Source organism: Myotis lucifugus, unplaced genomic scaffold (genome assembly GCF_000147115.1).
Source record: "Myotis lucifugus unplaced genomic scaffold, Myoluc2.0 scaffold_36, whole genome shotgun sequence".
Taxonomy (NCBI): domain Eukaryota; kingdom Metazoa; phylum Chordata; class Mammalia; order Chiroptera; family Vespertilionidae; genus Myotis; species Myotis lucifugus.
In genome coordinates, this window is record NW_005871084.1 from 2,349,447 (window position 1) to 2,371,503 (window position 22,057).

The following is a 22,057-nucleotide window of genomic DNA, read 5'->3' on the forward strand; positions in this document are numbered from 1 at the left end:
CTTGCACTCCAATGGAATGCCTTCTTGGAAAGCTTCCTGAACACCCCTAACTGAGTTAGTAACTTCCTTCTCTGTGCTCCCAGAGCCTCATGTCTTCAAGCTAGTCCCCATTCATTCACTCACCCACTTTTACTAAGTAACAAAGTCCAAGAACTTGCTTATTCTCCTTTGGAATCTTACTGAAGGAATGAAAGTCCTAGAGTTTACATGATAAGGCCAAGGTGGGTTCTTTTTATCAAATATAGCCAACTTCGAAGCCTTCTCTCATAGATCATTCTATATAATAAAAGCCCAGTGACGGAAAGGCAGAACAACAAGAATGACCGATTGACCAGTCGCTATGTGGGTGATATGCAAATTAACCACCAACAAAGTTGGTGGCTAATTTGCATACTGCAGGCAGATCCTGCTGCGCTGCCCCAGCGCAAGATCCTGGCCTGCCATGTGCAGGGAGGGGCAGGCGGGGCGGGCAGGGTGGGCGGCAGCACAATCTGAGTGGCTGCTTGCCCCAGCGCGGGATCTGGGCCTGCCATCTGCGACCAGGGGAGATGGGGCAGACACTGAGGGATTGAGCATGCCATCTGCCACCCGGGGAATGGCCCTAAGCCAGCAGGTGGTTATCTCCCGAGGGGGTCCCAGACTGTGAGAGAGCACAGGTTGGGCTGAGGGACCCCCCTCCCCTGCCAGTGCACAAATTTTTGTGCACGGCCTTCTAGTTCTATATAATAAAAGCCCAGTGACAGAAAGGGAGAACAACAAGAATGACCGATTGACCAGTCGCTATGTCACACAGTGACCACCAAGGGGCATACGCTCAACGCAGGAGCTGCCCCCTGGTGGTCAGTGCATTACCACAGTGGAAGTGCCGCTTGGCTGACCAGGATGAGCGGCTGCTCCCGCTGTGAACCCCGGGCCAACGGGCAGGAACCGGGCTGCGATCATGGCCTCCTCACCCCAGGCTCCTCCTCCTTGCTCCCTGCCGCCTCCTCCAGACGCCCACAGGCCACGCAGTGCCGCTGAGCTCGCAGAGCTGACCCTGGAGGCTGGGAGGTGGGTTCGTGGCTGCCGCGGGACTGAGGTCTACTCCTCTGCCTCTCAGTGCTGTTGTCCCTGGGCCCAGCCCCTATCGGGTCTCCTGGACAGGCGAGTGCTCTGGCTCCAAGGAAGATGCCAGACCATGGAGCAGCTGCTCAGAGGGCAGGTCCACAGCCGTTTGGCTGACCGGGATGAGCGGTACTCCCACAGCGGGCCATCCCCGCATGCCACACCCTCCACCAGTGCACAAATCCCATGCACCCGGCCTCTAGTCTTTTAATAATGGCAGCTAAAACCAGTGCCTGGAAGTGTGGGGAAGGCATGCTTCTGGCTCCCTGGTTTACTCTGTAGAACAGCTACTACAATTTAAGCACTGCCTGGGGCCTGGGTTGTTTTAGCAAACCTTAAAAAGCTGCTCTTCTCACCAAGGTCACAGCCTAGTCTAGTCCAAACAGACAAACAGACCAGCAATGACAATGCAGTTTAGGAATGACACCCCCTGGACCCACATCTGTCCTGCTTCTCACCTTCTTAGGGTGAGGTCACTAAGGAATCCTAACACGCCTTTCTCTGCGGTGGCCGGACACTACCTTGGAATCCTTCTCATCAAAAAACCTCTAGGGCAGTGTCTCAACCTGGGGCCAGCATGAGATGCCCCTGGAAGGTGCATTCAGACCCAGATTGCTGGGTCCTACCCGCAGTTTCTGATTTGGTGAGTCTTGGTGGGGCCCCGGTTATGCCCACGCTGCTGGTCCAGGAAAACCAGTGTCTAGGCCACTACTAATACTTAGGCCAAGGTGGTACATGAAATAAAAGCTAGCTACCGTCTCTGGAATGACACCATCCGAGCCGGGACAGGGATGGGACAGACAGGCACCAGAACAAGGGAGGGGCCCCTCACTTTGACCTGGGAGGGAGGGGAGGAGGGAGGGAGGGAGGGAGGGAAGGAGGGAGTGAGGGAGGGAGGATGAGTAAAGCTGAAAAGATCAGGACATCTTCCAGAAGGACGCAGCACCTGGTCAGCAGATAGAGGGGGGTGGGGAAGGAGAGCCAATGCTCTGAGACAGAGGGAACAAGCCCTGTCCCAATAGAATTCTAAGATGAGAAATTACATTCGATATCAGGCAAGGTTAGCAAAAGCAACTGCACCCTCAGGAATAAAAACATTCCTTCTATTGAAAGCATTTTAATGATCAAAGATAGTTGACCCTTCATATCCATAGGTTTTGTATCCTTAGATTCAACCAACCACTGATTGAAAATATTTGGGGGGGAAAAATTCCAGAAAGTTCCAAAAAGCAAACCTGTTTTTGCCATGTGCCAAGCAGTAACACTGAATAATGAAGTGATGTGTAGACACACCCTGCTGTAACCTATACAAACATACCATATCATTGTATACAAGGGACTTGACCTTCTACAAGTGTTGGGGGTCCTGGAACCAATTCTCTGCAGATATCAAGGATGACTGTATTTCATTGTCATCCTTCTTCCTTTTGTACCGAATCCTTGCCTCCTTATACAATAGCCCAAGCTTAAAAGAGTGAATCCCAAAGCCAGGATTATGAAATAATAATAACCCTGACATTTGAATATCACTACTAAGAATATGCGAAAATGTGGGATGCTCAGTTAGCCTAAAGATGGTGCCTGCAACAGTCCAGAAAATGAAGAAAGAAATAAAAAAAATCTCAGGATTACCTTTTAAATAGAAACTGACTGGGACAGAGGGAAGGATCCAGCAAAAGGAACATAAAGAGAGATGTTAGAGCTGGGAATTTTGCTGATTATCTTCTACACTCAGCCCCTTCCTTTCAATAATGACATGTGGTCTTCTAAAGGTTCATGAGAAATAGGAACCCCCCACATGTTAAAGGAAGTTTTAAAAAATCAAGAGTTGCTTGAGTACAAAGGAGAGATACTATCATCTCTGTCTAGTAAGAAAGGTTAAAATACAGCCAGATATGGGCGATAACATTGCCTTTGAACACATTGGAACAGAAAAATGATATGTAATAACTTAGAGCTTAGTCAGACAAATTCTAAAGAATACAAAGGCTGCCAACAGGAAGTTAGAGGAGAAATATTATTTAAAAGATGTGAAACATTCAAATATAAAACCTTGAAGACAATAAATGTTATGACATTCATATTAAATTCAAAGGGTACTCTGGACTGGAGATTATTGCACAATGCCTAAGACAACGTAGCAAACAAAATTTTACTAGCAAGCAAAATGTACTTCAGCTCTTGTAACCTTTATATTGCCTTGTCCTGTGCCAAGTGCAATTAAAGCCATATTATACTTACTGGTTTCCTTACGTCACATGCAAAGGAACTTACATGGAAGAAGACATAACTTCATCAAGTGAGTATTAAGAGCTAGTCCAGAGCACTAAGGCTGGGCAGCCCAGGGCACACTGTGGATTTCCTCTTCTTATTCTCCCTTGGTCTTTGCCATGAGTTTCTTTTCCAAAACTGGCTTTTAGCGCCTTATTGATTGCATAGCTTTACAAATTTTCAACTTTAAATAAAAGGAGTCTTGTCACTTAAAAATGCCCTAAATTTTGTCAAACCTCCATGATCAGAAACATGAATGTTAGTTTTATTTTTCTAAAGATGTAGAATCTCTCAAAATGGAGGGGGGAAAACCTTTATAGTAAAAAGGCCTCATTTGAAATTTTATAAACCTCCAAAAGGAACCTCCAAAAGTATTCATTGTGTCAAGATAAAAATACTTTCTAAATGTGAGTATATGGAATGATCAAAACAGAACCTATTGTATTTATCTGCCATCAGAAAAGCACATGTTTCATTGCCTTCTTAACCTGCAATGCTTGAAATTTACATCACGTACATTTAAAACTGGAATCTTATGGCCAACGACACCACAAAAAGTCATGGAATTACATCAGAAGGGTAACCTGTAAAACATCAGGGCCTTGATTTGAAGCAAGAAGAAATGGGAGCTTAGAAAATGAACTGAAGATGATCACTGAAGTGAAATTTGGGAGTGCTCGAGCCCAATCCAGGCCACTGACCACCCACCCACACCTGCTTTCCCTTGGGTTCCTCATCTGTTCCATGGGGATAATATCTGTCCTATTAGCTCCCAAATGAGAAAATGTTAAAGTGGCATATCAACAATAAGCATTGTTATTACCAGCCAAGGCCAGAGAACTGGAGAATGAGTTGGCCAAATTTGACATCTCTGAACCCAAGCCCTGTTCCCCAATACCAGGCTGCTTTTTATTACAAATCATAAATATTAATCCAAGAGCAGGAGAATAACACCACACAGTCATTTTGAGAGACTAGGAAAATGAATCCTCCTTCCACCCCATTCCCAAATTTCAAAAACTTGCATGAACGATCCAGGAGTGGTCAGTTGGAGCTTAAACATACAGCTCTATGTTCCAGAAGTTCATTCTTGAGTAGTATTGCCGAATGAAATATAGGACACACAAGTAAATTTGAATTTTCAATAAATAATACATAATTTCAGTGTAAGTATGTCCCAAGTATGGCATGGGACATACTTATGTTAAAACAGCATTTGTTTATTTGAGATTCGAATTTAACTGCCCTATATTTTTATTTGCTAATCTATTTCTGTATCATCTGTACTGTTTTTCCAACCATTAGCTATGAGGTCCTGGAAAGAACCCTCACCTTGAGAGTGTAGAAACCTGAGTTCAATTTCTGGTTTTATTAATTACTAGTTCTGAGACTTCACACAAGTTCTAGTTTCTTCACTTACAAGAAGAGGCCAATAAATACCACAGGACTGAGTGGGTAAATGCTACATGTGGAAAGTACAGTATTCCGCTAACAAAGGCAACACCATTTTGTCATATCACCCTATACACACTATTAGAAAGAGCACTTTGGTTTTTAGGTGAGGTCACACAAGCCAATTCAAATACCCTATTTCCCATGAGGAATTCCCTAACTTTAAAGAGTTCCCATTGAATACAAACTGGCCAACTCCTGAATCTGATAAGCATTTTGCTTGGTATATGGTGGGCCTGTCTATAGAATGACCCCGAACTAGCTCTCTATTGTCCTCTTCATCCAGAAAGTAGGGCTTGTGCATTTGCATAAGTGCTTTTATGGTTCAAGTGCTTTATTGCTCAAAAATAGTTGAATGGCCGAAACCGGTTTGGCTCAGTGGATAGAGCGTCAGCCTGCAGACTGAGAGGTCCCGGGTTCGATTCCGGTCAAGGGCATGTACCTGGGTTGCGGGCACATCCCCGGTGGGGGATGTGCAAGAGGCGGCTGATCGATGTTTCTCTCTCATCGATGTTTCTAACTCTCTCTATCTCTCTCCCTTCCTCTCTGTGAAAAATCAATAAAATATATTTTTAAAAAAATAGTTGAATGTGTGATTTCACAACAATAGTCAAAATTTAAAGGCTGTCCCTATAGAGTTCCTCAAACCCAATTCCATCCTCTGTGAGGTTTCATGTCTCCAGCCAAGACTTCTGAATCTGTCCAAGCTTGACCTCTGGCCACTTCTAGGTGTCCAGCAATTGGAACTGAATGTGACCAAAGCTAAATTCTTAATCCTCCAGTCTGGGCCTCTGTCTCTGACACCATTATCTTTAGCTGCTTGTGTTAGAAATTTGGAAATCACTTGACACTTCCCTTCTTGGAGGTTCTCAATCTGATGTATCTCCAAGACCAAGATTCCCATTCTAATTCTAAAATGCAGCTCCTACCCTCCATTTCTTACTCCACTCCTGTCACCCTGGCCCAAACCCCAACATCTCTCATGGGCGCAATAGTCGCCTGATGGTCTTGGCCCTGCCCCCAGTCCATTCCACATCATTGCTGAGTTACCCACTGAAACCAGAAATCACATCTGGTCCCACTGCTTAAAAAATATATTAATGCCTCCCTATCGGCTTGGTCCCTGCCTACACCCCAGGCGTCTTGGCCCCATGATCACTCCTTATCACAGTTCCAAGGTCACACACAGCACCTAGCTCTCACCACAGGGTCTCTGCACATGCTGTTCCCATTGGCTGCACCAGGGAAGCCCTGACGGGCACCTTCTCATCCTTCAGGTCTCAACTTAAGTATAATTTCCTCCAAGAGACCCTCCTGAGCTGTGTGTGTGTGTGTGTGGTTATATATAACATGAAATTTACCATTTTAAAACAATTTTAAGTATACAGTCAGTATAATAAGAAATTCACATTGTCATGCAACCATCACCACCATCCATCTCTAAAACTTTTTCATCATCCTAAACTGAAACTCTGTACCCATAAAATATTAATTCTCCATACCTTCTCCTCTCGGCCCCTGGTAACCCCTATTCTACTTTTTGTCTCTGTAAATTTTTAAAAAATATATTTTTTTATTGATTTCAGAGAGGAAGGGTGAGGGAGAGATAGAAACACCAATGATGAGAGAGAATCATTGATCGGTTGCCTCCTGTACACCCCTCACTGGGGATCGAGACTGCAATGAGGGCATGTGCCCTTGACCGGAATCAAACCTGGGACCCTTCAGTCCATAGGCCGACGCTCTATCCACTGAGCCAAACTGGCTAGGGCTGTCTCTGTAAATTTGACTATTCTAAGTACCTCACATAAGTGGAATTATATAATATCTGTCTTTTTGTATCTGGCTTATTTCACTCAGCATTGTTTTCAAGGTTCATCCATGCTGGGTCAGAATTTCCTTCTTTTTAAAGTCTAAATGATATTCCATTGTATGGATACCCGATAATTTGTTTATCTATTCACCCCTCAAAGGCCATCTCATTTCTCTCAGAGCATTTTAAAGTAAGCTCTCGTTATTATCTTAGTCATGTCTTATTTTCTTTTCAATGCTTCTCACAGATCATAATTCTAATATCAGCTTGTTTCACATCTCTTTTGTTCAACATTTTGTTTATCATCTACTCCTATCACCCCACCCCCAACAACCTTGTAAGTTCCACAATGGGGAGAAGCATGTCTGTGTTGTTCATCCCTGTATTAATCACCAGTTCCCGACACGGCCTGGAGTGTAATAGGTGATTAATAAATAATTGTTCAATCATTGAATGAAAGAAAATCATTAGGCCACCAGAAAGCCACTAGCCTATGTTCCCTGGCAAATTCCATGGACTTTGTATTCAACTGTGAAAGAGAACAAATTAATGTGTGCACACACATGCACGGACATCTTTAATTCTCTGGCACCTTTAATTCTCTTTGTAACGTGGAAGTCAGTCTATTTGTGACAGGCACACAGCTCCACTGCCTGTGTTCTTTTCCAGAATGCATCATGTGCAAAAGTAACTTGCATATTCGGCAATATAAAGCAATCGAGGAGGTATTGATTAATGCTACAACATGAATGAACCTTGAGAACATTATGCTAAGCTGGGCAAACACAAAATACCACATGTTGTATGATGCCATTTACATAAAATGTCCAGAATAGGCAGATCCACAGAGTCAGAGAGCAGAGGAGAGGCTGCCAGGAGCTGAGGGCAGAACAGAACACGGGTGATGGCTAAAGGGCCCAGGCTATCTTTTGGGGGGTGATGAAAATTTCCTAAAATAGATTCTGGGGATGGTTGTACAACTCTGTAAATATACTAAAAACCATGGAATTGTACTCTTTAAAAAAAAAGATGAATTGTATGGACTAGGAACTATATCTCCGTAAATATGGGGGCTACCTGCTTGATAGTTGGGAAGTTTGCCTTCTCAACGCATGCACAGCAGGCGAGGGAGAGAGCAGGGCCCAGCCAGCACCTGCTAGACCAGTGGTTCTCAATCTTGGCTGTACATTAGAATCACCTGGGAATCTTTTTAAAATCCAGATTTCTGGGCCTCATCCTCCGGAAATTCTGTTTCTTTGTTATGGGGTGGGGCCACAACATTAGTAACAAGAAAACAGAATTTCCGGAGGATGAGGCCCAGAAATCAGGATTTTAAAAAAATTCCCAGATGATTCTAATGTGCAGCCAAGGTTGAGAACCACTGTGCTAGACCATCCTCCAAAACATCTTCCCTCCAATACAAGTAGAGGCCACTGCTTCATGTATACCATCATCCCCACCAAAGTAGGAAGACATGCTCAGATGATAAACAGTTAAAGTTCTCTGAACCAACCAAAACCTTATATAAATATACACATTTCTGAAGAGCCTCTTTGTAACCTACTTATGAGTGATCTGAATGCTGCCCATTGAATTTACAAAATCAGATTTCCGTGTACAGCCCAGGCGCTGCCAAGAAAGTTACCTTTGGTTTTTCTTTCTCTCACATCCCATATCCAAGCTGTCTGGAAATTTTGTTGGCTTTACCTTTAAATATATACATCCACAACCTTCCCTCTCAGACACCTCACCCAGGTGAGTCCAAGCCTCCCGAATGACCGCCTACCTGGGAGCCCTCCCCCGCCTGATCTCCACCTAGCAACCAGGAGGACCCTTTGAAAATGCAAGTCAGATCACAGATCACGCTGCTCCAATGGGCAATGTCCTGCACTGATTCTCCCACCACCTTTTGCATAAAGTCAAAGCCAAAGTCCTTCCTCACTAGGCAGCCCTGCTGAGGGGGCTCCCTACCCTCTGCCAGGGACACCTTCCTGGAAACCTTCATGATTCACCCTCTTCTTGGTACGGTCTTTGCTCACATACCATCGCCTCCACTCTACAACTACATCCCGCTCCCTGGGCCTCCTCCCAATCCCCTTTACCCTCTTCTTTTTATCCCTGAAGCACTTAACTTCAAGCACCATATAATCTACCTATTATCTTTATTCTCCCCTCTCTAGAATGCGAGCTCCCTGAGGGCAGGCTCTTCAAGCTTGATTCACTGAGAGGCGCCAAGTGCCTGACACACAGGATGTGCTAAGTATCTGCTGGCTGGGGAAGTGAGGCCTGCTTGTTTCAGAATTTATAAGGCTAAGGGAGGAGGGTCTCTGATGTGGAATGACTGGGGAGACATGAAGTTCCCCAGGAGAAGCCATGAGTTTATTTCTTTAGCCATTCAAGACAGAACTCAGGAAATAAGACCAATAGTTAACTAAGAGATAGGGCCTGGGCAAACTTTCTTCAGCTTTCAAAAGAGTGTTGGTCCGAGTAATCTCAAAGACACATTGGAATTATCGCCATGGTTTTTCTAGGAGCCTAAGACTGCTAAAAAAATCTCAGTGTTCTTAATCAAGTTGAGCTAGACAAAGTATCAAAGCCGAGAGATGAGCCATGTCAGCCCCAACATTCTTTTTTGTGGCTGCTACTGGCATAGGACAGGACGGTGGAATAATAACCATGGATGGTGGTGTTTGCTAATATTAAACATGTAAACCCTTACATTGGCTAATTTTCAGGGCACAGTTTGAGCATAAACTCAGATGAGAGCCTATTGCTCTCTAGACAGTTAAAGATGTCTTTAACGCAGACTGACATCCCATTATAGAAAGGCCTCTGGTTTCATCCTGCTATGCATACAAGCGCATTCTCACACAGATGCAACCTTGGATCATCCAGCCATCCTACAGTCTGAGACTGACCTTTCACCTTAAAGCTGATTTTGAAAACCACAGGTTCTGCCCTACGGTAGAAAAAACTGACTTTTAATTATTCAATTTTTCTAACATTTAAATATCAGTTTTCCTCACATTCTAAACCACCCCCCCACCACCACCACCAAAATAATGTTTTTTAAAATCCAAGTTATTTCTGGAGGAAAGTGAAGGATTGTTTCCCCTCCACTACAGAATATCCTTCCTAGAAGGCAGCTGTGGTCAGCAGAGGTCTCCCGAGCTTCATGCCCACGCTGGCACCCAGCACAGTGGCAGCCACACCTCGGGCAGGTGGGTGATGGAATGCCCAAAGGACTACCAGCTTCATAAGAGCAGCTGCCAGGGAAAAGGAGAAGCGAGTGGCTGCCTTACACGTGTCTTCACACCACCATTCTCCCGAAGCTTCCTGAGTTCTTATCTGCAGGATGTTTTGAAATGGGATGTTATACTAGTATACCACATGTCTCTGCCCATCTTAACCATTTTCTATGAAAGATAATTCTCACAAAACCAGATAAGATCTCAACTACCACCGTGAGCAGAGACTCGTATGCCCATGTTCATAGCAGCACTATTCACAATAGCCAAAGGGTAGACAACACCCCAAGTGTTTGTCGACAGATGAACAGGTAAACAAAAAGTACCATGTATATACAGTGGAATGTTAGCCTGGAAAAGTGGAAGGAAATTCTGACATAGGCTATGATATGGATGAATCTTGAGGACATGACACTAAGTGAAATAAACCAGTCATAAAAGACAAATATCTGCATTGCATGATGTCACTTATATGTGGTACCTTAGAATAGCCAAATTCACAGAGACAAACAGAATAGATGTTATCAGGGGTGGTGAGGAAGGAGAAAGAGGAAATTACTGTTGAATGGTTACAGAGTTTCAGGTGGGGATGATGAAAAAGTTCTGGAGATGGATAGTGGCAATAATTGCAGGATACTGTGAATGGGCTTAATGCCACTGAATTCACACTTTAACATGGCAAATTTCATAAACATTTTACCACAATTAACACAACTCCCAGAAAATAAATTTCTGCCCTAAGGGGAGATCATAAGGAAGCTCCTCTCCTCCCAGAGTTGTTCTAGTTCCAAAAACAGAGGATAGATTTTCACTTAATTCTCACAATTTCTGCACTCTGATATAACCCACACACTATTCTCCTTGTTCATCACAAATTCTAGAGGCTTAGAGGCCCACAAAAGTTCTTAGTGCCTGGCTTAAAGGCCCTCACGCTTGTGTCCATATGAAACCTGACCCATCCATACCCTCATTTTAAACCCCCCACCTCAAATGGTGATCTGTTTTCTTATAGAGAACACTGAACATTTTTTTTCTGGGTCCACCAATCATATACAGATCTCAGAGAATAGTGTGAGTTCACTGTGTCCCAAGAAGACAGAGGAAGGGTTTGTGTACAAATCACATTGCACTTTATAAAATCAATAGGCACCCAACCCATGGAAGCTTCCGGAGACTGTGTGAGGGGAATGCTGGGTGCCTGAGAAGTTCCAATGAGGATATTCCAGCTCAACTCAATATGAGTAAAGGTTAGAAAACTGATTTCAAACAAGGCCTGCGCTAAATCAAACAAACCTCAACTCGGGTGAACAAAAGCCACTCAGTAAAGAGACAAAGCCATAAATGACAGCCCTGTAAATAACGACCTGAGCTACCAACCAAAGGTCAGGCGACACAAGCACTCAATGCAGAAGTGCCAGGCTTCTCAGTCCCGCTGGGCAGGTGGCTGTCGCCACTGAAGGACTGCCCCAGAACAAGGGGGACTTCTGTTCCGCCCCCCCCGTCCCCCGCTCCCCCCGCCAAAGTCAGTGGGCTTCCCACCTTGACCCTCCACAGCTTACAGGCCCAGCTCTCCCTTAGTCGATGCAAATTCACTAGATTTGGAGACTGATCGTGAAATAGAGCTCAGAGCTGGAAGTGACTTGGGCCATCCTCCAGGGTTTAAGGCAACCCTCTCTCCATGCAAGAAGAACAAAGTCCAGGGCAGGGAGAGAGAGAACATCTGATCCACTTTCCTGCTGAAGAAGGACAAGAACACACAACTCAGACCTTCTGAAAACCTCACAGGCTTCCATGAAGCAGGGAGGTAATCCATAGTGTAGTGCCTGGAGAAGATGCTCAAGCCATTTTAAAAACTAATGACTGAATGAATGGGCCTCTGTCATTAGCAACACCTACCAGGCACCATCACTAAGAAACCACATAGGGAGCACAGATCCTATAAAAAACACTCAAGGTTTAGAAAGGGAAGAATAGGTATATGTTTTTAAACGAGGACAGAGGCTGAGGGAGAGGAAAGACAGATAGGAAGTGGGGGATAAAGGAGACACAGCAGTACTCAGGAGTCCCAAAGGCCTCCACTGTGGAGGAGGAGCACCCACGTGAGAGCAACCCGGGACCACGTGCCTGTGACTGAGGGGGCATGTCCCTAGGTCACTGAGCACCCTGGTCCTTTGGGTCACCCTGGGACACCCGTGCTCCAGAACCTCACCCCTACGCTAGGGTGAGAGCAATGTCTGGTGTGAATAGGCATCTATGTTTGCTAAATAAAGACTAACAGAGTGATTCTGGTTCCTCATAGTGTAGGAGAAAGGGAATTGATAAGTGAGCAATAAATATTTACTGAGTGATATTAACAACCCAACAGTAATGCCTACGCTTTATTGAGCAGTGTGCTAAACCTTTTTGATTAATTCTTTCATTTGGAACTCATCATACAACCGTGAGAGGCAGTAACTGCTGCTGTTCCATGTTACAGGTAAGGAAACTGAAGCCAGAGGGAGGGATTAAGTGACTTACTCTAGGTTTTGATGAGACATGTATTCCAAGCTAGGTCAAAGGAATCCAGAGTGTGTGAACCATCTGTATTTACCACTGCCTCTGGGCTCAGTACACGCTGCGACCAGTTATCAAACATACTAGCCCCCATTGGGCATGGTTTTGGCAACAATTTATTTAAAAGTGCAATGCATTGCCCGGATGGAGTGGCTCAGTTGCTTGAGCATCATCCTGTGCACCAAAAGGTTGCTGGTTCCATTCCAGGTCAGGGCACATACCTGGGTTGTGGGTTCAGTCCCCAGTTGGGGTATGCATGGAAGGCAACTGGTTGATGTTTCTCCTCTCCTCTCCTCTCCTCTCCTCTCCTCTCCTCTCCTCTCCTCCTCCTCTATCTAAGTTATGTCCTCAGGTGAGGATTAATAATAATAATAAATTAAAAAGTGAAAATAAAAGTGCAGTGTATTTTAGAAGTACTAGGAACAGTACTTATATGTTCCTAAATGATAAGAGAAAACTTTCTTTGTCTTCTAAGAATAAAAATGAGAAACAAGGCATGAGCATGCACGTGTGTGTGTGTGTGTGTGTGTGTGTGTGTACTCCTCCATAATGCCAGGTCTTCAGGGACACAGGACCTCAAAGATCTTAGACTGGGCATTATTTTTAGCTAGGACAGGGATGGGAATTCAGGAATAACACAGTTAACAGAATAAAAAAGGACAAGCTATCTTTTTTGTGTTATTAAAACTCCTCTGGCAGCAAATTAATTTTCAGTTATCTTAATAAGTAACATAACACCTACAGGCATGAATACAATTAATCTAATTGAATGTTGCCAACAAACAGGCCTTAAAACTCACAAGATACCTAAAGATACCATAAATTAAAACTTCCCAGGAGATTAATCTAGAGGCAAATCTAGAAGCAAATTCTAAAATTAAGTGTTTAAGAAACTTTAACGGCACATCTCTTTAGAGATACAGGTTATGAATGAACCCCATAAAACTTGTTCTGGTGCCTAAAAAGCAAGTTCCTCTGCATTCATAAGAGCATAGGCTTTTTTTATAATGATTGAAACTAGAGAGCAAAGGTAACTAATAGATTAAAATATCTCTGGGGCAGATTATAAGGATCATCTGGATTCCGTGAGTGTTTTTCATGGAAAACAAAATGGAATTCATATTAATAAGGCAATAAACCATTAAAAATACCCCAAATGCCTGGGCATCATACTACTTAAAAAACATGTTTATTAAGAAAGTAAGAAAACAACATTTGAACCTCTACCATGTACAAGAGACTTGCACCTGTTCTCTCATTTAATTTTCTCAATTACCCAAGCATGTTGCTATCTTTTTTACCTCAGCAAATGAGTAAACTGAGGTTCAGAAAATGTAGGAATTCACCTGAGGCTGTACAATTTTAAAAGTAAATAAATATATTAAAAATAAATTGTAAAAATTAACTACAATTTAAAGTAAGGAAAAGAATCAAAGTCTGTGGGAATTTAAATCCACGTGTTTTCCACTATTCTTTGCTTGAGAAGGAAGGAAGGAAAAAGGAAAGAAAGGATTGCAGACAGACAGGGAAAGTAATGGTCAGTGTCATTAGCGCTAAGATCCCAGAGCCTGAAATCCAGGTAAAACATGGAACTAATCCTAAACTTGACTTACACCTGCAGGCTTCTTTTTGGTTAAGCCTTTTGCTTTACCAAATCATTATTTTAAAGCCTCGGTTTAAAAACAAAACAAGCCCGGCCGGCCGGTGTTGCTCAGTGGTTGAGTGTCCACCTATGAACCAGGTGGTCACAGTTTCTATCCCCAGTACGGGGTGTGCAGGAAGCAACCGGTGAATGATTCTCTCATCATTGATGTTTCTATTTCTCTCTCCCTCTCCCTTCCTCTTTGAAATCAATAAAAATATATTTAAAAACAAAACAGCAACAAAACCCCCCTTCTAATTCTATCAGTAACTAACAGGTAATTAGTACACACCTGTATGCATTTTCCTGAAAATAAAACCAGATGGAAAGCTTGAACGTTGAAGGTAGCCACCCCTGCTCTCACACAGATGGCACTTGTGTTCACTGGTATTGAGACACATGAATCTTGTTTGACCCTTAATAACAGACACAAAGAATCACTAAAACTCACCAAAGCACCAACCACTGGGACACCTAAATGAAGAAAGCCTCCCTTACGCAGTGAAAACCATTAGGAGAATTCAAAGGGGTTATTGCAGGCAGGCTGGCTTCTCCCCAGACAGTAACCAGCAAATAACCATTCATCATCCTTTGCACAGTATATACAGTTATAATGGGTTTTAATAAGGCCCGAAACAATAGGCCCAGAGTTAATGAATGGCATTTTAGGTCTAACACAAAAGTACTCTTGAGACCGTGAAAATGAGAACTTCTACTTCACGTTTTGTGTTGTTTCCTCTTTTTATATGCGCTTGTATTTACTACCCCTGCAGACTTGATCACACGTCATTTTTTAGTTTTTGCTCCTAAAAACAGCTACCCTTGGCCCAAAACCTACTGCGTGGCGGGCGGTATTCAAGCACTTCGCCTGTGCTGTGTGCTTTCATTCTCAAGGAGTGAGACAGACCTTGGAAGGCAATGGAGCCAGGAAGATGGGAGACAGTCTCTTCTCCAGCCAACGCGGCGGGCGGTTTCGGGGAAGGGAACTCGGCGGCGTCCGGAGCTACCCAAGTGCTTGTAGCCCGCCAAGGACGGCGCGGGCAGGCGGAGCGGGTCGGGTCGGGTCGAGGGGGGCTCACTGGGTGGAAATGTGGCCAGCTTCCCCTTACTTGCGCTGGTCAACCCCGCTCCCCCCGCCCCCCCCCCGTTCCTAATAATCGTTAAGCGGTTTCTGTCACGAATCTGCATTCCGAGGGTCCCCCGGCGCCCCCCCCCCACCCTTCTCCGCGGGGACCTATGCGCGCACACCCCCTGGGATAAGTTGTCCGGACCATTCAAGCTTTTCTTTCACTTGGGGAGGAGTGGGGACCGGGGAAGTGGAAACACTCGCCATTCTCTGCAACCCCCCTACCCCCAACAAGTTGTCCCTCCGCACACCTAAAACGAGGTGACGCGGCTGGGCACCAAACTGGGAAAAGTAGATGGGCTGTAGTGGGGTCATGGGAGCCGGCGGATACCACCCTACAACCACCGGGAAAATGTGACTTCTTCCCCACCACCTCCCAGCCTGCGTAAAGGCGCGCGGAAGGTGTCCGGTGGGCGCCTGGTCCAGCAGCAGGCGCGGTGCAGGTGCCCTCACCATCCTTCTCCGCAGGTGCGGCCAGGTACATAGGGCCCCAAGGAGTGTTTGGACGCGTTGACATCGGTTCCCAAAGGGGCCTCCAGCAGAACCCGGCCATGGGAACTTCCAGGGGGGCAGCAGACACTGCAGGGAAGCCAGCGGCACGTCCCAGGGACCCGCAAGCCCCACCAAGCTTGACCCTCCGAGCTTAACCCTGGGCATGTGTGTTACCAGTGAGCGAAGGACCCAAACACTTCCCGCGAGTTCCCACTCTTCCCAGCAGGCGAACACCCCGTGGACCTCTCCACAGTGCTGTCTGCCGTCCAGCTGTGCTTCCCCATCTCCGAGGCCGCGAAGGCTCCCGTACTCTCACCCAAGTCCCACCCGTGAGGACTCCGGAGCCCGAGGCTCGCGGACAGCTGCTGCCACCGCATCCCGGATCCCCAGAGAACGCCGGCCCCGGGACAGACAGAAGACCTTCGGGGGCGACGGGGTGGGGAGAGGTCGGAGGCCCCCGACGCCGCGCCCCTACTTACCTGGCGCTCGCTGGGCCCCGGCTGGGGCATCCGCCGGGTGCGCGCCTCTCCGCGCGATCGCTGCGCACCTGGCCGCCGCTGCCGCCCGCCCGGCTCCAGCTCTGGCCGCGGAGTTAGCGCTTCATGGCGCACGGGGCTGGCCCGGGGCCCCGGGAAGCTCGTCCAGTTGGCGGCGGCTCCTCCGGCTCTCGCGGCTCACCAATGGCTCCTCGCCTATCCCCGCCCCGCGTCCGCGCGCCCTCCCTCCGCAGCCGCCCTTTTCTCTGTCCGCTCCCAGCGACCGGCCAAACTGGTTTCTCCGCTCCGGGTTGGTGCCTCCCGTCTCCCTCCGGCAGCCACGGCCGCCGCGCAGGGCAGGGGTTGGGGGCGGGCCCAGCCGTCGGCCCTCCCTATGTCCCTCCTGGAGGCTGAGAGGAGCTAGACAGCGAAACCCAGGGCTGGCAGACGCGGCCCGGGTCGAGCCCCGCGCCCTCGGTGCCCCCAGGCGGCAGGCGGGCGCCCTGGCGGTGGCCTGCGCCTCGCCGGTTCCGCGACCCGGTAGCTGCGGCCGCTCTCGGCTCCCAGATGCTTCCGCCTCCCTGGGGGCCACGCTCGCCACCCCGCCCACCAGCCCCGCGTCCCTTTTCCGCTGCCCTCGGCTGCCCTGGCCGCTGCTCGGGGTCGGTGACCGCGCCAGCCCGAAAAGCTGTCTTGGTCACGGCTCGCCCGGGACCTGAGCTCCCTCGGTAAGGGGAGCTGTACTCTCTCGATGCCAAGTCACGTTCCGCGACAGGTCGCTGAATGCGCGTCGCGCGGAGGGTGGGGAAAGAGACGGTGCCAAAAGATTTCGAGAAACATATTCTGTAATTGCAGCAAGTAGGCTCTTGCTGAGACCAAACTTCCTCACCTTTACAGGTTTGGGGTCAGTAGGAGCCAAGGTGCGGCATGTGAACGGCGCGGTGTAGTTGGAAGTGTTGGGCTCGCAGGCGTGTTTGACAGCTGGTGACCCGGCATGTGAACCGCACCTCCCTGGCAGGACATAGCACACTATGCTCCTCCACACGCCAGCAGCTCCCCTTCAGCAAGTCTCTGGGATAAGAATGAAGGAAAGTCGAAGATGAATCAGAGGTTGCTTAAACTGTAGTAAGGACTCTGGTTACCTGCAGGTCACAGGCTTAGGTTATTGGCCTGAGGGTTCAGACTCACAACTGGGGCTTAAGGAAGACTTCATTGAGGAGGCTGTGCTTGAGGCGGGACTCAAAGATGAACACTTTCAGGGATCAGAGTTGCATGGAGAGGGTATTCCACCATGTGATCTTAAGGTATATGAAAGATTCAACTGATACAGTTAGACCCTAGACTGCCCTGGTTTTCTTGTTCATTAGTCACACTTGATCTTTGTCTTGGTAGTGCTCATCATTTAATTTCTCTAGGACTCAGTTTCCTCATTTGTAAGATGACACTGGACCAGATGATCTGAAATGGTTCCCTCCAGTGCTTATTTTCTAACTCACAACAGAGCAAAGGTACAGAGACCTGGAAACAGGGCCTGTTTAATGACAGTGGGGTAGACCAGTTGGCTGGCAATGCAATGGTACTGCATAAGGCTAATGAGGAAGTTGGAGTTTGGAAGCCCTTGAATGTAGGCAACACCTGCAAACCATTGAAAGTTTATGACCACGACAGTGACATGATCAAGGTTGTGTTTAGGGAAAGTAGTGGGGATAGTCTGGAAGAGGATAAGACTGAAGATGGGAGTACCACTCAGGGGGCTAATACAGTAATAAAAGATGGGCCTGAAGGAGTTGGGTATTGTTTCAAATTAACAAGTATTTATTAAGTGCCTACTATGTGCTAGGCACTGTTCTACTTGCTTGGATGCATCAGTGAACCAATCAGGCAAATTGTATCTGTAAAGGTGACAAATGCTTTGAGAAAAATAGACAGTGGAAGTGAAAATACAGATGCACTTCCAGGGACAGCCTGGGAGAAATGGCAAAGACACAGAGTGGCCAGAACTTGCAACTGACTGGCAGACAGAAGCATGGATGGTGAGCCAAGTTCAGCAGGCTGGGTGATGGCATTAGTAGGAACAGCAGGGTCAGGAGGAGGGAGGTCATTGAGGAGGGCTCTGTAAACCTAGGAATCAAGCAATGACTCGACTAAAGGAAGGATCCCTTCTTCATGTAGATCAACCAGCAAGTGCTCAATCTGTCCAGGAAAACACTGCCTAGATGAGAGACTACATTAAGACACATCCAATCCACACCTACCCTCACATTTTTTAAATTTTATTTTTAAACTAGAGGCCTCGGTGCATGAATTCATGCACAGGTAGGGTTCCTTGGGGTGGCCTGCGGGGATGGGGCCCCAGCACATGTCCCCAGCTTCATAGCCCCACAGCCACGCCTGGCACCACCCCCTCACCTGCTCCACCATCCTGCTTCGGTCTCGCTCTCATCGGGGCCCATTGGGGCCGGCAGTGCCTCTACTGCTGCCACCACGTCACCAACACCTGCCATGTTGCTCACCACCCCCTGGTGGTCAGTGCAGGGTCATAGTGAGCAGTCAAACTCCCAGTCAAACAATTTGCATATTAGGCTTTTATTATATAAAAGGAGTATATGTGTTTTTTTTAAAATATATTTTATTGATTTTTTACAGAGAGGAAGGCAGAGAGATAGAGAGTTAGAAACATCGATGAGAGAGAAACATTGATCAGCCGCCTCCTGCACATCTCCTACTGGCCAACGCCCGCCATGTTGTGCACCGCCCCCTGGTGGTCAGTGCATGTCATAGTGAGCAGTCGAACTCCCTGTCAAACAATTTGCATATTAGGCTTTTATTATATAGGAGGATATGTTTTTATTGATTTTAGAGAGAGAGGGGGAAGGGAGAGATAGAAACAGTGATGAGAGTATTGGTTGCCTCCTGCATGGCACTGGGGATTGAACTCACAATCTGAGCATGTGCCCTGACTGGGAATTGAACTGGCCACCTTTCAGTGCATGGGACAAACACTCAACCAACTGAGCCACACTGGCCAGGGCCCCTCGCCCAACCATTTAACACTCCTGTGTAGACATTGAGACTTCAAGCTAGTTTGCTTCTCTTACAGAACACTGGAGGGGGGAAGTGTGGACAAAGGGAAACTGTGGGTATTGTTTCAATATTAACAAGTATTTATTAGGTGCCTACTATGTGCTAGGCACTGTTCTACTTGCTTAGATACATCAGTGAACTGGTCAGGCAAATTGTATCTTAAAAGGTGACAAATGCTTTGAGAAAAATAAAGCGGGACTGACTGGGAGGAAGCCCCTGAGGGAGCCTTCGAGGTGCTGTAGGAGTTCTCTGTCTTGACTTGGGTGGTGCTTCTGTGAGGATATAAGAGGATTCATCAATCTGTACCCTTGAGATTTCTAGACTATAAAATAAGAAAAATAGAGCAGGGTTAAAAAAAAAGGGGTGGGAGAATGAGTTGCCATTTTTTAAAAAAATGTTTTTATTGATTTTGGAGAGAGAGGAATGGAGAGAGAGAGAGAGAGAGAGAGAGAGAGAGAGAGAGTGAGAAGGAAGCATTGATCACTTGCCTCCCATAGGCACCCATTCTGGGGACTGAACCCACAACCTGGACATGTGTCCTGACCAGGAATCAAACTGGTGACCTTTCAGTATATAGGACAATGCTCAACCAACTGAGCCACACAGTCCAGAGCTTGAGTTGCAATTTTAAATTATGTGGTCAGAGAAGTCTTCATGAAAATTTGCATTTGAAAAAGACTTGCAAGAAAGTTAAGGGGTTTCACCCGCGGTGAGAGAAATTCTTTGCAACCCCATCTCACCAGAAAAGAGCATGTTCAAACCTTGTCCTGGCAAGTTTACCTCACCTAAGCCTCTGTACCTTCTTGGTCGTTGAAAAGAGACTCTCAGAGCATGTCAGGTGATGTTGCTGATAAAAGAAGTAGTTTACCTGGAAGTTCTGACCCTTGTCCTTTCTGAAAGAACTGTGCCAAATTTCAGGGTGACTTGTCAGGTCAATCATTGAACGTGTTTCATGCATGCAGCAAAGATTGATATCGAAATGCATCTGACATGAGTCACTGGAGAGATGGCTGCTTTGCCCAGGCAGCAGCCCTGATCCCACCAGCCCCAGATACTCTGTCTGCATTCCCAGATGGGATTGCTTTGGTTTTGTTTAGAAGACACTGCTGGAGGAAATAATTAAACTTAACAGAAACAGTCATTTCTAAAAGGGTGACAGTGTGTCCTGGCCAGTGTGGCTGAGTTGTTGGGTGTCATCCTGTGCACTGAAAGGGTGCTGGTTTGATTCCTGGTCAGGGAACATGCCCCAGTTGTAGCCTTGATCCCTAGTGGGTGCATGCAGGAGGATTGATGTTTTTCCCTCCCCCTTCGTCTACCTCTAAACACACACACACACACACACACACACACACACACACACACACACACACGGTGATAATGCTTGCTTTTCAGCTTTTGTAGTTTGTCATTTCCTCTGGTTTTTTTGTTTGTTTGTTTTTGTTTTTCCTTTTTTTGGCAACACTCCTGTGCATTTCCATGATATGCGTAGAAAAGCTGGGGAGTTTGCCAAGAGAATTAGCCCAATTTTACTGAAAATTCATTTTCTAGAATTGTCTGCAAGATAAGAGCTAAGGGATAAAAGATATGTTTAAAGGGAGGTGATACTGCCTGTATTCAGATCTTTGCTAAAGTCACTGGTCATTTAAGCTAAAGCATTTAATGCCAATGGAAAGGTAGTCGCGCCTCACCAGGTGTTATTGTAACCCCTGTTTGGCAGTCAAGATTAACTCAGTTGGAAGGTGAATTCTGCACAGCCATTGTCTAGACTAGCTCCAGACCTGTAAACATGATAAGGAGGCACCTCTTACATGAGCCTGTCTTTGCATAAGTAAAATTAGAAGCTTCCACTAGTCTGCCCCACTTTCTTTTAAGTGGTATTTAAAATAGATACAGATGATATATTGTCTCTGCACAAATAATTTTCCAAATTCCTTCAGACTTATATATGTTTGTATAAATAAAACATATTTGTGTGATGTTTATAGGATGTCTCTATTTGTATAACATATAAATATGTATGTATGTTAAAATATTTATATATTATAGATACATAGTGAGATAGCTAACATGAATGGTCATCTCTCCCAATTAAAGAAAAGCAAATCCTATGTAATAAAAGCCTAATATGCAAATTGTCTCCTCTACCTGGAGTTCGACCTGGAGTTTGACCAGGGGGCGGGGCCAGCCAGCCAACCACAGGAAAAGAGACCCTGGCCAGCGGAAGGCAGCCAGGGGAAGGGAGGCCCTGGCCAGCAGCCAGCAGCTGCTAGGGACACTACCCGTGCATGAATTTCATGCACTGGCCCTCTAGCTAAATGCATTAAAAAATGAGAAACAATTTTTCACTTATCACATTATTAAAGAGAAAAAGTCTGGTATTACACTGCATGGGCAATGTTCATATATGTTATATGTGTTACAGGCACTCATCTGTTGTCAGCGGCTGTGCAAATTGTGCAACTTCTTTGGAAGAAAATTCAGAAACACATAAAAAAATTTTAAACACACATGCCTTGTACCCAACAAATTCATGTCTAAGAAGTTATCCTACAGATGTATTACACAAAGGTGAGTGTGTATAAATATTCAATGTGGCATGTTTTTCACTACAAAGATCAGTGGTGGCCTCCATGTCCATTAATAGAGGTCACATCTATACAATGGGATAATACTCAGCCATTTAAAAAAATTTACAGAGATCCAGTTATGTTGTCATTCAGAACCTTTCCAAGACATATTATTACATGGAAATTCAAAGCACAGAAGAGTGTGTGTGTGTATAAAGCATGTGTGTGG

At 46.0% G+C, this 22,057-nt stretch overlaps 1 protein-coding gene across 3 annotated transcripts in view; it reads right to left on the bottom strand.

Annotated features, from left to right (window-relative positions):
* ATP8B1 (ATPase phospholipid transporting 8B1) overlaps positions 1-17,213 on the bottom strand; it is a 109,651-nt gene extending 92,438 nt beyond the window's left edge. For 2 of the 3 annotated variants that reach the window (XM_006087137.3, XM_023752627.1), the window contains exon 1: positions 16,181-16,551. The gene's annotated coding sequence lies outside the window, so the exon portion shown is untranslated. Of the gene's footprint in view, positions 1-16,180; positions 16,552-17,066 lie in introns of those variants that run through there. The other variant, XM_014454403.2, reaches the window with a different exon arrangement.
* Positions 17,214-22,057: the final 4,844 nt, after the last annotated feature.